We start from the raw sequence: 14,214 nt of genomic DNA on the forward strand, positions 1-14,214 counted from the left end.
AGTCCTGTACTTACAAAAGGTGGTATGTAGGGTGGAGGCCGTTTCTGCTCTGAGAATTGCCGCTCTTGCATGTTTGCTGGCAAGCTTTTGTTAATTCCCATGCAAGGCAGTGTGACTTGCACAAACAGCTGGGTTTTGCTGCTATCACTTGGAAGTTTATTTCCCCCAGTGTGTGTATAAGCCCTACTTTGGGAGAAGATGAAATCAGGTCCTAGAGAATTCTTTCTTTGAGAGTACACTTTGCTAACTCAGACCCACATTCAACAGAAAACACAAATTTATCTGTTCACAATTGTAAATGTATACGATAGTGCTCAATGGACTAAATATTCAAGTAGTAAGCTCTTATTTATTCAAAGCTATAAAAACAGTTCTATAGATGTGATTAAACCGTGCATGGGAAACATTAAATTCAAGTTAAGGCTTTCACAGGCAAAGCTTTGCACAAGTGACCCATCTCTTAGAACCTTCAGGTAGACCTTAGATGCCACCTGTGCCACTGCCACCTCTCCCCTTCACTTTCTTCTTAAATCAGAATGTCTTCTTTTGTCTTATTTTCTCAAAGTGTGTTCTTATTGGGTAGCAAGAAAGAGTAAATATAACAAAGAAAGGGCCAATCCCATAAGCATTATTCATTAGGGAATCTGTATACTCGATGATGCATTCTATATATTTTGCTTTAAGAAGCATAGTTATTGAGTATGACATTCTGAAGATTTATTTCTTATTCCCTTTGAAGTTAGAAGGGTGAAAACTGCTTTTTTTTGGTTATGTTACTTATTTATTAAAGACAATCATTTATAGTTTATAAAAAATATTATACACAAAAATGTCCTGATAACGGTGATTAAAAGCAGCTACTCCCACACTCCTTGTGTCCACACCAATATTCAATCTAGATGGGCTTAGTGTTGAAGTGTAATTCAGTAAGACCAAAGACCAAACACTTCAGGTCCTGGAGAAGATAATAAAATACTCGTAAGCCTCTGGATCCTTGGAATGATTGACATCAATAAGGGAATCAATTTTTGATATCATGAAGGAAATGTGTTCATCTCCAATGATGATTTCAAGCTCCTGCCGGCGCCCTTAGTCAGGAGGAGGCCACAAAGCATTATCCTCTTTGGGAATTTCAGTGTCATCGATTATTCTCTTCAGTTCCTCCATCACGCTTTTATGTACATAAACCTCTTTTCTGATCATATCAGTTTTGTAATTGTTGTTATTGGCACATCTCGATCCCATTGGGTCAGAACTCAGACTCCAGGAGTTCGAAGCCGAACTTGCCCTTGTGACCCCTGCAGTAATGCAGATGGAAGTCACTCTCCATGGCTCTGAAAACTGCTTTTAATTTCAAGGAAATCTACATTCACTTAGGCTAGCTAATTAGTACTTGTATAGGTACTTTGGTGGTGGTTAGAAGAACCACTTGTGTAGGAATTTTGATGGTGATGCTAGAATAAGGAAACATTAAAGCAGAGTCAGGAACTCAAATACTGCTCAGCCAAACAGGAAAGGAATGTTTTGGTTTTCCTTTCCTTCCCTTTCCTTTCCCCTTTTTGTTCTGTTTTTCAACATCTAGTGAGCTACATATAAGAAAAGAGCACCCAGGTTTTAAGTGAAATTTTATAATTTTTAACTAATGGTAAATAATTGAAATCAAAAAATTAAAGTAAAACTCTAGGGAAACCACCAAAAAAAATAAATTAAAAAATGATGGCTGGTCCGATAAGGACTCTGAATGCTATGTATGAAATTTGGCCTTAAAACAGTATAGGCTTCTGTCATTATCATCTATCATCGTCATCATTATTATTATTATCATTACTTTAATTTGTATAAAACTTGCTGACGGTAGAATATGAACTGCAGTATCTGGTAAGATCTCCGGTCCTAACATATGGCAGTATAGGTCACACTCCCAATGTCTACTCAAATCTTAATTCTGCATATTGACAAGATGGAGGATCCATGTTAACAATGACTGTCAGTGATGTTAGGATGGACTCTTTCATTTTAAAACCATAAATCTAAGATTGTACCTATTATCATTCCTTCTTATAAACTTTTAAAATTGAACTAGTCATTTAGTTTGAGAGTGGTGGCAGATGGTGTGATTAAGATGTCTCTGTTCCAGTCCTATTTCAACCATTGATTTACTGGGTAACCTTGGACAAGTTTCTTACCCTTTCTGAATCTCAGCTCCCTTATTTGTAAAATGGAAAGTTGGCTTCAGATGACCTTTAAGGTTATTTCCAGATCTTAAATATTATAATTTTACAAACTAATTCTTCTAAATTGCCAGTTAGATTGCTTTCTCCACTAACAATTATTTATCTGAAGGAACCAATTTATATTCAGTCTAAAATTATCATTTTATTCCTCTTTTTGAATCCTTTAAAGATAACCATGTTCTCTGTTATATTTGATGCAATGATGCTTTGATAGATATTTTATTTATTCTGAGCCTCTGTTTCCTCCTCCCAAATTGTTTCTGAGGCCAGACACCTGCTGAGGGTTATGTACTATCTCCTGGGAAATCATCCAGAACAAGAATGGAATCAGCGAAGGGCATGGGATGCCAACGGGAATCGAGTTCTGACCCTTTTCCTTTCTGGCAAAAAGAACAGGATTCTTTGACTTCTAGACTAACATAGATCAGGGCTTCAGAAACCAACTAGTCTAGTTTTCAATGACGCAGGATGGATTGTCATGCCACATCTTCTTGCAATGGACTACTTCTGAGACAGCTTGTAGCATCTCTGGACAACTATAGCTGTAGCTGTCTCGGTAAAATATATAAATATAACCATTTTAGAAATCTAATGTATATCAACATATGTTTGATAAAATATGAGGAAAATCTGAGGATGGATTGGGAGATTTTGAAAAACATAAAATTCAGAGACCAGTTTTTCATAAAGCGTCAATTCCTAGCATCACTGTCAGTATGCCTGTTTATCTTGTCTATCTGTGAGACTGAGCCGTCAGGAAGTTTTCTTGGTGGGGCTTTCAGTATTAGACATACTTGCTGCATTCGACTTCTGCAAAACTGAAACCAGACACTCACTGACAATAGGTGTTATCTGAAGCAATATATTGCTCAGAGAATCGAAATGTCGTATATCTGATTTGGGGGTCTCTTGACTCAACCAGTTAATTATTTTTATTGCCCTATAGGAATTTATACTTGTTGGTGGCAGATGGGACTCTAATTTTAAGCATTTGCCTAATTAGGCATATTACTGAAATAGGTGATTCCAGGTGAGGAGCTTTCAATTAATACAGACTCTTCCAGCTCCCACACTAAATGTGTCCTAACCAAGGAAACTGAAGGAGCCTTGAAAACTGTTTGAAGGATTTGGGAATTATTTGTAATTTACCATGGTGCCTTTGTTGTATGGAATATAACTTTCTGGGCTTACGGGGATTAATTAATAAGACTAAATATGAAAGGCTGCACACTAATGTCATTAACAGGAGCCATAATTACAGAACATAATTGGCAATAATTCTTCAATGGTTATTTGGTAATCAGATTCTTTTGGAGTTAAATGAAAATCAAATAGACATTTTATTCATAGAGATATTGGCAATACAATAATTTATAATCACACTTGTCATTTAACCTTATCGATGCTGCACACTGTGTCAAAGGAGGCCTGTGGTGTGTCCAGGAATAGTTGGGTAGAGTCTTTTTTGCAGGACCAGGATGGGATGCTGAGTGAAAGTATAGCCTTTGGAGTTAGAGAAAGATGGATTCTAGTCTTGTTTGTGTAACTTACTAGTTGTGTGACCTCTGACAACCCACCAACCCCTACCAAGCCTCTGTTTCTTCATCTGTCAGTAAGGGCAATGCCTAGCTGATGATGTTGTTTTTGAAATGAAGTGAAATAATGCTTGTGAAATCTTTACTATCATGTATGGTACATAATAGGTGCAGTTCAAAATAGGAGGTTGCTTGTGGTCATAGCAGAGGGAATGGTGCCCAGCAGAAGCCAGGATACTGTGAATGATACGGAGGAGACAGACTCTTTGGGCTCGTAACCCATATGCACCTTCTCCTGGCTGTGAGCCTTGGGAAAATTCCTCAACTGCCATGTGCTTCAGTTTTCTCTTCTGTAAAATGGTGCTAGTGATTTGTCTACCTGATAGGGTTGTTCATAGGATTAAATGAAAGAATATGTGTAAAGGGATTAGTAGGTTAGCACATAGAAGCATTGGTATTATTACTGTTACTATTACCCATGTGGAAAAGCTTATTCATGACTGATGAAGTAGAGAAAATTACCAAAGAAAATAGAATCTTGACCTGCCTCAAGAAGAGTTATTGAAGTCTGTTAGAATGAGAAGACCAGATGTATTAGGTGTGGTCTCACTGGCTTTGAAGTCGGAATCATACTTGGAATTCCACCATCTAGATTGTCTTGGGAAGAGATGAAATAGACTTGAAAGAGGACCAAGGAAGGGGGTGGAACCCTCAAAAATCCAGCAGACATAATTGATTATCTATGATGTGCCAAAAACAAGAAAAAATAAACAAAAAGGGAGACATCTGTTTCCATCATACATCCACAAAGAAATCTGTAGGAATTGGAGGAACATCCCCCCAAATGTGAACATTCTTGGCTCCCTTCCTGTCCTCCCATTTGCCTGATTCTCCCGACTCCTATCCCAACCGCCAAGAATATACGAAGTAAACTCTAAATGCCAGGAAAGAAATTCTTCAGAAAGACAAAGCTAGAGGTCAAGGACCTGCGTACAAAGTCACTTCTGAGTTGTGGTCATCTTTTTCTGATCCCTGTGCAACCTAGATGACCTATTGTATACCCTCTAGTGCCAGCCTCTGTCTTGCTTAATCTAATAATCTACTCTGAACACAGAGCATGTGAGAGAAGTCTGTGGGTGGGGTTCATTTGTATACTTTAATACACTTCCTGGAATTCGCTCTCCTTGCTTTGAACAGAAGTGTGAGCATTCTCCAGTCACCCTGAATGGGTTAAGGAAGCTAACTGGAGGATTCAGCTGTTCCCCATATCCCCCTCCCTTTTTTTAAAATTCTGCTTTCAACCCACTGCCTTCATCTATCTTCCTGAACAGGATATTGATCAGCTCTTGAAATGGTCTTTCTCATTTCTGGACACTCTCTCTGCAGATACTGTAGGAGTGGAGGAGAATATGGTCCTGCCCTTGAAATGTAGTTATTTCAGAACTGAGCTTTAAGAGCCTCTGATGAGGCAGATGATGCATAAGCAACCCTCTAGTGGCCAGGGGGGCCCCAGTCAACAACAACAAAAAAGGAAAGTCAGCCCCCAGTCTCTGAGTGGACTGTTTCAAAAGTGCCTTTGTGAACTAGTTGCTTGAAACTCAGACATCATTTGTTCATTGATACAATGAGCTCACGGAAGTCTCCTTAACCCTTAATGTCCCTGAGGCAGATAGTATTGTACAACAGCCATTGTTAGAACATTGTCACCTGGCATATCAATATATCTATAGCAAAGTCTAATTATAACTTTGGATGCCGAGAAAACATGATGTGGTCAGAAATTGAATGGGACTCCTTTAGGTTCCAGTCACTGCTGGTTACTCTTGTGATCTGAGCAGGGAGGAGGCCGAGCTAGAGGGTCCCATTGGCAGTGAGAAGAGAGGATCCTGTATTCTTGCCTGGGTGTTTCTTAATTATCATCATATTTCCCGCCACCATCTGTTAACCTTTTGGTGAATGAAGACATGATGGGCTATGCCAAGACAGAGAGAGGAAGGCCATGTTCAAGTTAGGTTTGAATTCCTTAATGGAAAGAAAAAAATGAAGGAAAGGAAATGAAAGGAATGGAAGGCATTCAATAGCAATGGCATCTGTAGAGGAAAAAATTAAGGCAGTTCTTTTCGACTCCCAGAAGGGCAGCTATAAATGTAAAAATATCTATGATTTACTGAGTGCTTACCATGGACCACATACTGTGCTGGCTCTTCACTTGCATTATCTCATTTAATCCTAGCAATAACAGTTTCATGTAGATACCACTATCAACTTCATTTTATGGATGAGTGATTAACATAAAATCAACAGCGATTTAAAGGGATTAAGTAACAGCGATTTAAAGGGATTAAATATCTTGCCCAAAGTTGCAGAGATTGCAAGTGATGGAGCTAGGATGCCATCATGCTGGTTGGATTCTGAAGCCTGTCTAATTAACCATGATGCTGCCTGCCTTCCAGCCAGATACTAAAGTGAGGAGTGCCTGCTCATAGATAGTTGCCTTTCATTGAGAGGACAGGATGTGATGCAAAAAGCAGTGAATAGAGAAATGTCAAATGATTCAGTCAGAAAATTATGATTTATTTAAAACCCTTTGATTTGAGAAAAACTCCTTTGTATGCTTTTATTGCAATAATTTTGATAGCAAATTAATTTTGTCCTGCACTATGCCATGCTGTCTTTAACATTCTATGCTAAGCATGTATTTATTTTACAAGAAAAGAACAGCATTTTTTTCAGTTTCATAACTATAATCATACCATTATGAATATGTATTCATAATCTAAAGCTCTGTGAAAGGCAATTAATTAAAGAGGTAACACCTCTCTACTTAGATTTTGCTCTAGGGAAGTCATTTAACTAATCTGGACCTCAATTTGTTCACCTATAAAAGTGGGGAAAACAGGTTTACAACGGTCAATAAGAATGTTTACAAAGTGCTAAGCATAGTGCTTTAGCTTTAATAGATTCTGAAGAAATAATAGCTGTGATTATTAATAATGTTGTCTTCTAGTATTATTATTATGGTTGTTATTACTGTTACTATAAATAAAATATTTCCTGATATAACATACCAGTTAGTCCTATTTGGGGAGATGAGCACCTGTGAGAAAGCTCTCCAAGGCCCCTTCTACTCTTATATGCTCTTTATACTGTTTTCTTTCCAGATGGGAGATTTCCTGTTCTTATAAATATTATCCTCCTAGATTCATTATTAAAATGTTATTCTGTTTTAATCAAAACACTGGAAACTAACTATGATAGCATTTATATTATTCTCTTTTCATAAAAAAATAATTTTGTTGCTATTGCATAGTCTTCTGACTATAAAGACATAGCTTGTAAGTACTACTTTTTAAATTGTGTGGCTCAGGTCTTGACTGATATTGTACGTAAATGTTCTCAAAAGATGTGAAAACAGAAATAACATGTGGAAGAAAAGGCTCAGTGTGGGTGAGAATTCCAACCCCTCACAGTTATGGGTCTATAAAGACTCCAGTTTTGTGTTGATACTGATTTCAGGGCAATCTTGAGCTAAAATTAGGTCCAAGACTAGTGAGTATATGGTGATTCTGTGAGGGGGAGAAAATTATTTGTTTTTTTCCATTTATCCACATTCTCTCACAGAGGTGTAATTCTCTGAAAATTTGCTATTAAATTCTTTGCTATTGAATAAAATTCAGTATAAAATAGTTATTTCTCACTCTTGTCCTAGGTAGATTCGTATTTAACACCAAAGGGAATTTTAGGGTTTCCTTATCAATAAAGACAAAAGATGCAGAAGATGGAACTGTAGTGAGCTTTTTAAAGATCATGTGACAGTTGAATCAGACAGGGTTCATTTTTTAAATATGTCTTTGTTATTTGTCGAATTAACTGATATGCATTTTTTTTTTCTTTTTTCATCTGCAAATTGCCTTTGTTCATTGGGTTTCTGGAAAAAACAATTGATGTGGAAAGTACTTAGCATTAAGTCTGCTATGTATTTAATGCTCATTACATGCTCCCCTCTTTCTTCAAACATTCCCCCAACTTTTCTTTCCCATTTCTCAGCTAACATAAACTACCAGACCAAGAAAGTATCTCATTTGAAATATTTTCTGACAAAAAATGCTGACCAGTTTCCTAGATTCAGTTTGCCTTCCATTAGCAACTCCTTATTAATTCTGTTCATAGAGTATGCACATTTTTAAATTTCAGTGACCTCAAGCACATAGCTCACTAGTTCCTGGAAGGAAACCAGGGCGTTTATATTTAAAGTGTATAAATAGCAACAATAGCATGAGGTAGAGACTGACCTAAACTCAAGTTCAAATAGCAAATCACCTCACTAATGCAAAAATAAAAACAAAAAAAAGTTCTGTCATAGAAGACAAAACACACCCTTTTCAAGGGTACTTAAGTGTTCGAACTGTCTATGCCATGTCTTTCTATAATGGAAAAATCGATATTACTTTGGAAATCACCGTTGTCCCATATCCCTTTTTTTTCCTGCTACATTTTGAAATGCGCTACAGCAGACTCTAGTGACCTTGAACAAGACCTCTCCACTTGTCCAGTTTAGGCCAACAGCTAATTGGAAGGACCTTGGGTCTGTCTACTGACCTCAGAAAATTAAATTTTCTCACCTTGAGTAAAAAGGTGGAAATAAGTAATGTTTTGGAGAATATTTCCTGAAATTGTTGTCTGCATGACTATGAGTCTAAGACTCTGCCAATGTTATTATTTACTAATAGTAGCAATTGCCATTTATTAAGCACTTATTTAATCTTCTCAAGGGACGTATTAGACAAGTACTATTATTATGCCCTTTTATAGGTTAGATCACTGAGAATTGGAGATTAAGTAATTTGCCCATGATTACATAGACTTAGGTTTCTAACCCAAACCAAACTACTCAGACTTGCAAAGCCCATGTACTCTTATGTGTGAGTGACAACTTGAGGACAAAAATATATGACATATTATAATATATACACATATATTTTAAATCTCAAACTTAGATTTCTTTCCTTCTGGAACATTTAGCAAAAGGAGGTTAATTATACTTCATTTTCCTATACTCTGGGCAAAAATTGTTAAAATGGGACCAGATAAGTGATAAAATTACCTAAAATTAAAGATGATGGATCGTCTTTATAGATCACTTATATTTCTTCTCTTTCTCTCTCCCTTTGGCTTTTTGTTTGTGGGTGGTTTATAGTTAGTTGTGATATTTATTTGCATGCAAACACCAACTTGTTAAAACTAAAATCATTTGAATGAGTTTTGATGTTGATAAAATATCTCACATCACTTAGGGTCCCAGGTCTCAGAGGTGGCCTCAAGGCATAACTGGGACCAGAACCAGGAAAGGACAGAGGAGACTCCAACCCTGTGTTTCCTGTTCCTGATGGTCAATGTGTTTGACATGATTAGGGTGAGGGTTGCAGAGTAAATAATCTCAGTGCTGGTAACATTTTCTGGGATTGTTACCACTCTCTTCATTGAGAGTGCCCTGAGGAAAGACAGATAGCATGGAGAAAATGGAGACAGAGTGGCAAGAAAAAGAGGTATCCTGAGGCTTCACAAACTGAGGCACACATTTGCAAAGCGACCAGGTAAACATAGTGTGTCATTACTTTTACATTAAAATAAATGCAATAACATAATGAAATTAAAAATATGTGAATTTTTAAGATAAAATAGAAGATGTAAAATACGTGCCTTTTATACTTTCTATAGGGCACAATGATTCTGGAATTCTGAGATACATTTTTATTTTTTTCTCATATTAGAAGTGTTTGTGGGGAGAAGTGGGGAGGAGAATAGAGAATACAGATGTGTTGAACAGAAAATAAATTTTTAAGTATGGCAGTATCTTAGTCAAGATGAACTTTATAGTCAGACACCAGGTCCTTTTTCGAGGTTGCACTATAAATAACTCTGTTCGTAGGGAAACAGTTACTTGGACACAACCAATAAATGAACATTTATTATTTGGCAGCAGAATTGGTTAAGTCCAGACTGCGGTGTGTTTCTGTCATAAATGGTAACCTGGTTTTGGAGAGACAGCTAAATAAGATAATGAGGATAGTTTTGATCTTTTTTAATTAATATTGATTTTTATGTGTCAGTTTTGTGTAGGCAGGAGATACAATTATGCCCTAAGTGCAGTAAGTCATACCCTTCACAGATTGTGACAGAGAGAAGGAGTATTTTTAGTGGTAGGAGTTAATTTGTGCTGGCATTAATGCATGAAAACGTTGATGATGATGTCTAATTGTTTCCTATGTTACTAGTTCAACTAAAAATAGGGTTCATGAACCAAGCTGTGGGAAGTTATCGATTATGACAGTTTCTTCAAAAGTGAATTGCTTAAAATTATTCTTCTTACTAATCAGTTTTTGATTCCAAAATGAACTTTTATTCCATTTTCCTCCTCTTCTTTCTCCCTCACTCATCTGAGCCTCCTACACTAAGTATTGAAATAGGCATAAAAAGTGAGGAAATTTATAACCTACTTTACTTATGCTAGGAAAGAAATACTGGGGGAAAACTCATTTCAAAAATTCAGTATTAACCATCTTATTGACTGTTTTATATAAATATAAACAGATACAGTCACATAGTCAAACACAAAGAATATCTGTCATTTTCATTAGGTTGATACTCTGCCTATATAATTTCTTTGGAAGTGTGCTGATTTAGTAATGGTTTGGCTTCATCATATTGAGATAGCCTTAAAAAATGTGCAGTTTGTTCCCATTTATGTACTCAGAGACAATTTCCTGAATGCTTACTGTGCCCTCTGCAATATACTGCTCTTTACTAGAGTCTTGAAAAATAAGATTGGCAGGAAGATGTTAAGACTTAGTTTTTATCTGTGTCAGAATACTTCCTCTTCAAGGAAAACAATCACAAATTTATTATGTCACATAACCAGAAATCCAGAAGTCAGACAGTTTGACATCTCTAGATTCTCTTGACCCTGGCCATTATCTCTCTGCCATCTTCAGCATTTTGATTGGCTTTCGTCCTTATGTTTGTCTAGTTGTGATTACAAGATGAGTGCAGTAGCTTTACATATGCTCGTACATGCTTCATATATGCTCATATAACTACATCCTAAAATAGACTAGGACTGTGTGTGTGTGTGTGTGTGTGTGTGTGTGTGTGTGTGTGTGCCTTTCCCACAAGTTCCTAAGCATTTTCCCTCCGGTCTCATTGACTCTTTCCTAAACCAGTCACAGGCATTAGAAGAGAATTACCAAGAATCTCTAGGCTAATCAAGACTCTTGCCCCCAGAGCTAGGCAAAGTTAAGTTTTCCTAGAAGCACTGATCACTTGAATGCCTAAAAAAGTAGAGCAGGAAAATAGGTAGAAAAAGGGTACAGTTTTAAGAGCTACTTAGAGGTAAACACAAATAAATAAGCAAAATTCCAAAACCTTGACTGAGAAATATACACAGCTTCATGAATCATATGTACAGATAAAAAGTGATATGGTAAATGCTGAGGGGCTTGGAGAAATCATCCTATACTGACAACTATGCTTGCATTGCCATTTGACTTTTAGAATCACTGACAATTTTTCAGTATTTGAAGTAACAGTAAAACTAACCAAATTCTACTATGTCTCAAAGACAATAAAAGACACAAGCCTGAATCACCCCACATATTTCCCTGTGAATGTACTAACAAGTTTTTAAGCCCGAGAATACTTTAGCCCCCTTTTCAAATCATAGCCCATTAAACAAGAAACTCACTTAACTTCTGATATTTCACTGTTAAATAATGAAGATGTTAAAATTCCCTCCTGCTGTGTGTATTTACAAAAATGATCATATAAATAAACATTGATTAAAACTTTTCTTATGGAATAGGGAAAGACCAATGAGCTAGAGTAGCCCATAAAAGCTTACTTCATTTAGTAAGGTTTCTGAATAATATAGGTAACCATATTGATTATTGAATTTATCTAACATTTTAATTAGTGTTATGCACACACACACACATACACACACATGTGTGTATATATACATATATATATATATATGTATATATACAAACATATGTACAAATTAGTACAGGTTACACCATATAGAATTACTGGTTTGTTTAGGTCAAAAGAGATGAATATCAGAAATTTCATATGGTTCAACTGAAGATTTTTAAGCAAGTGGGGTACAAAGAAAGCATTTGGAGACACTAAAGCTTTGTTGCACTTTGTGACTAATACACTGTGTTTTCAGCCCCAACAAGGGTATCTTGAGAACAATACTAACTTGTACTTTTTAATTATACAAGAAAGTCTCCTTGATAAAATATCTTCCGTGAACCTAATGTCCTTGGTCTATTTCTACTGTGCTACCAGAAAATCTTTAATAGCAAGCATTTGTAAGAATTTTTGCCATCCACAGATTTACAACATGCAGTGTTATAGGAAATATGAATGCTTGTCATGAATTAGAACTCAGAAATTCAGAGTCCAGGTCTAGCTTCCTTTGCAGGTAGTATTCTACAGACAGTTAGGGATTTTAAATCTAAAATTTAATCTAGTATTTTAAATCTAAATCAAGTCTTAGCACTGATTCAAACCAACTCTTCTAAAGATAAAGACACTGAAGCCTGGTGACCAAGACAGACCTGGTTATCTGAGGCAGTTCTAACCACCGCCCTCCCCATGCCCTCTTCTCACTATACATCTAGTTGCCTGATATGCAGTCAGGATGCCACCCTTTAACCTCGGGGGCCCTGCTTGTCTTCCCCCATAATGGTTGTGAAGCTTTTGTTTCAAGTTTTAATTAGATTTTGTTATTCGTTCCAGGTATAAACATGCTCCTTATTTAATATATCTGAGAGCTTTAGGGCCTTCCTTTAGTGAGTTATGTTTAATACTTGATTATTGAGACATTTCCTTTTTCCCTCCCCAAATTTAAAGCTTTTATCAGATTGACAATAATAAAAAAAAAATTCTGTGAGATTTCAGAAGAGTTGCCAATATCTGCCAGTTTCCACAAAAGAACTTCTGCCTTCTCTGTATACTCTAATGGCTGAGAGTATTGCCATACTTTTCTATTATTGCTTAGAAATCTGAAGTTTCTATACCTTTATTGTACATGGAAAGTAGAGCATTTTGTGTGATATTCTTTCAATTCTGAATAGATTAGATGTTAAACGGCTACATATTGTTTAAAGGCAGGCAGAGAGCTGACATTTGAACCAGAGAATTGCTTTTTTAAATTTGGAATACACACAAAACTCCTAATTCTATCAACCTATGGAGGTCAGTGGCAAATGGGTCAGAGTCACTGTAGAGATGTGATACCATTAATATGAAAATTTGCCCAGTGCATAACCAATATTGAATTTTTAAAAAATTTGGCCCCAAATAGGTTCTTCCTAAAGCCAGCAATTTCACTGAATTAAGCAAGATTTATTCACCTTTTTAAAGTGGACATGATCTAAAACACTGTTCTTGGAAAGGTCGCGCTTACTCTCTGGTTGATATTCTGCAAGTCAAATGCAGCTCTATTTTGTGTTTTTTCATCTGTGCCATTTCAAGCCAGAAGTAGTCCTCAGAAATAGTATTTAGTGTAAAAAGTAATTCTGTAATAAATGTTTTCCAGCACCCACGGTTTCCAAGCTAATTATAATGTCTATCTTCAGGTACGGTTCACCCATGCCCCTTCCTTTTAGAATTTGCATGCTTGGAGAAAATTTGCCTCACAAAACCTTCCTTAATAACCCTTGTGACTCTGATATTTTGATATTCCTTAGTGTTTCCTTATAAAATTCTTGTACTCTTGATTTTTTATTTTTTAAGATGTTTAAGAGAAAGACTACCTTCCACATGGGATCCTTGTTATAATGTCTTTGGGCTATTGTCAACAGGCTTTTCTATAATGAAATCTTTTGACCATTTTAGAACTGACTTTCATTGAATAACTACATCTTATAGTTAATAGTGTGACCAAAAAAAAAAAAAACAAAACCCAAAAATAAGAAAGTATTACCCTTGTATATTGACATGGAAGATAGAACAAGGCTATTCCATAGAGGGCGATCCTCCAAAATTATAAAATAGGTGAGAGTTATTAACATTATAAAAAGGGGTTCATGACTATTTATGAAAATAAACAGTAATCTGAATTAAATGTTACTAAGTTTACATAAGCAGACAATTTAAAGTCATGGACTTTAGAATGAATGCAACCTGGGTTCAAATCCCAACTCTACCATTTACATTTTATTAGACCCTAGGCAAGTTACTTAACCTTTTAAAATTTTCTCGTATTTAAAATCGGAACAATACCATCGGTCTCATAGAGCAATTGAGATAATTAAATAAAATAACGTGTCTAAAAGAAGGACACTACATAATGATCAAGGGATCAATCCAAGAAGAAGATATAACAATTGTAAAAATTTATGCACCCAACATAGGAGCACCTCAACACAGAAGGCAAA

The 14,214-nt window shown here is 36.1% G+C and overlaps 1 protein-coding gene and 1 pseudogene across 21 annotated transcripts in view; one reads left to right on the forward strand and one right to left on the reverse strand.

The window, feature by feature from the left end:
• The window catches only part of NRXN1 (neurexin 1), a 1,116,259-nt gene that overhangs the window by 291,901 nt on the left and 810,144 nt on the right, over positions 1–14,214 (forward strand). The window lies entirely within an intron of this gene.
• On the reverse strand, positions 896–1,330 carry LOC118906089 (annotated as a pseudogene).

Source organism: Balaenoptera musculus, chromosome 13 (genome assembly GCF_009873245.2).
Source record: "Balaenoptera musculus isolate JJ_BM4_2016_0621 chromosome 13, mBalMus1.pri.v3, whole genome shotgun sequence".
Lineage (NCBI taxonomy): Eukaryota > Metazoa > Chordata > Mammalia > Artiodactyla > Balaenopteridae > Balaenoptera > Balaenoptera musculus.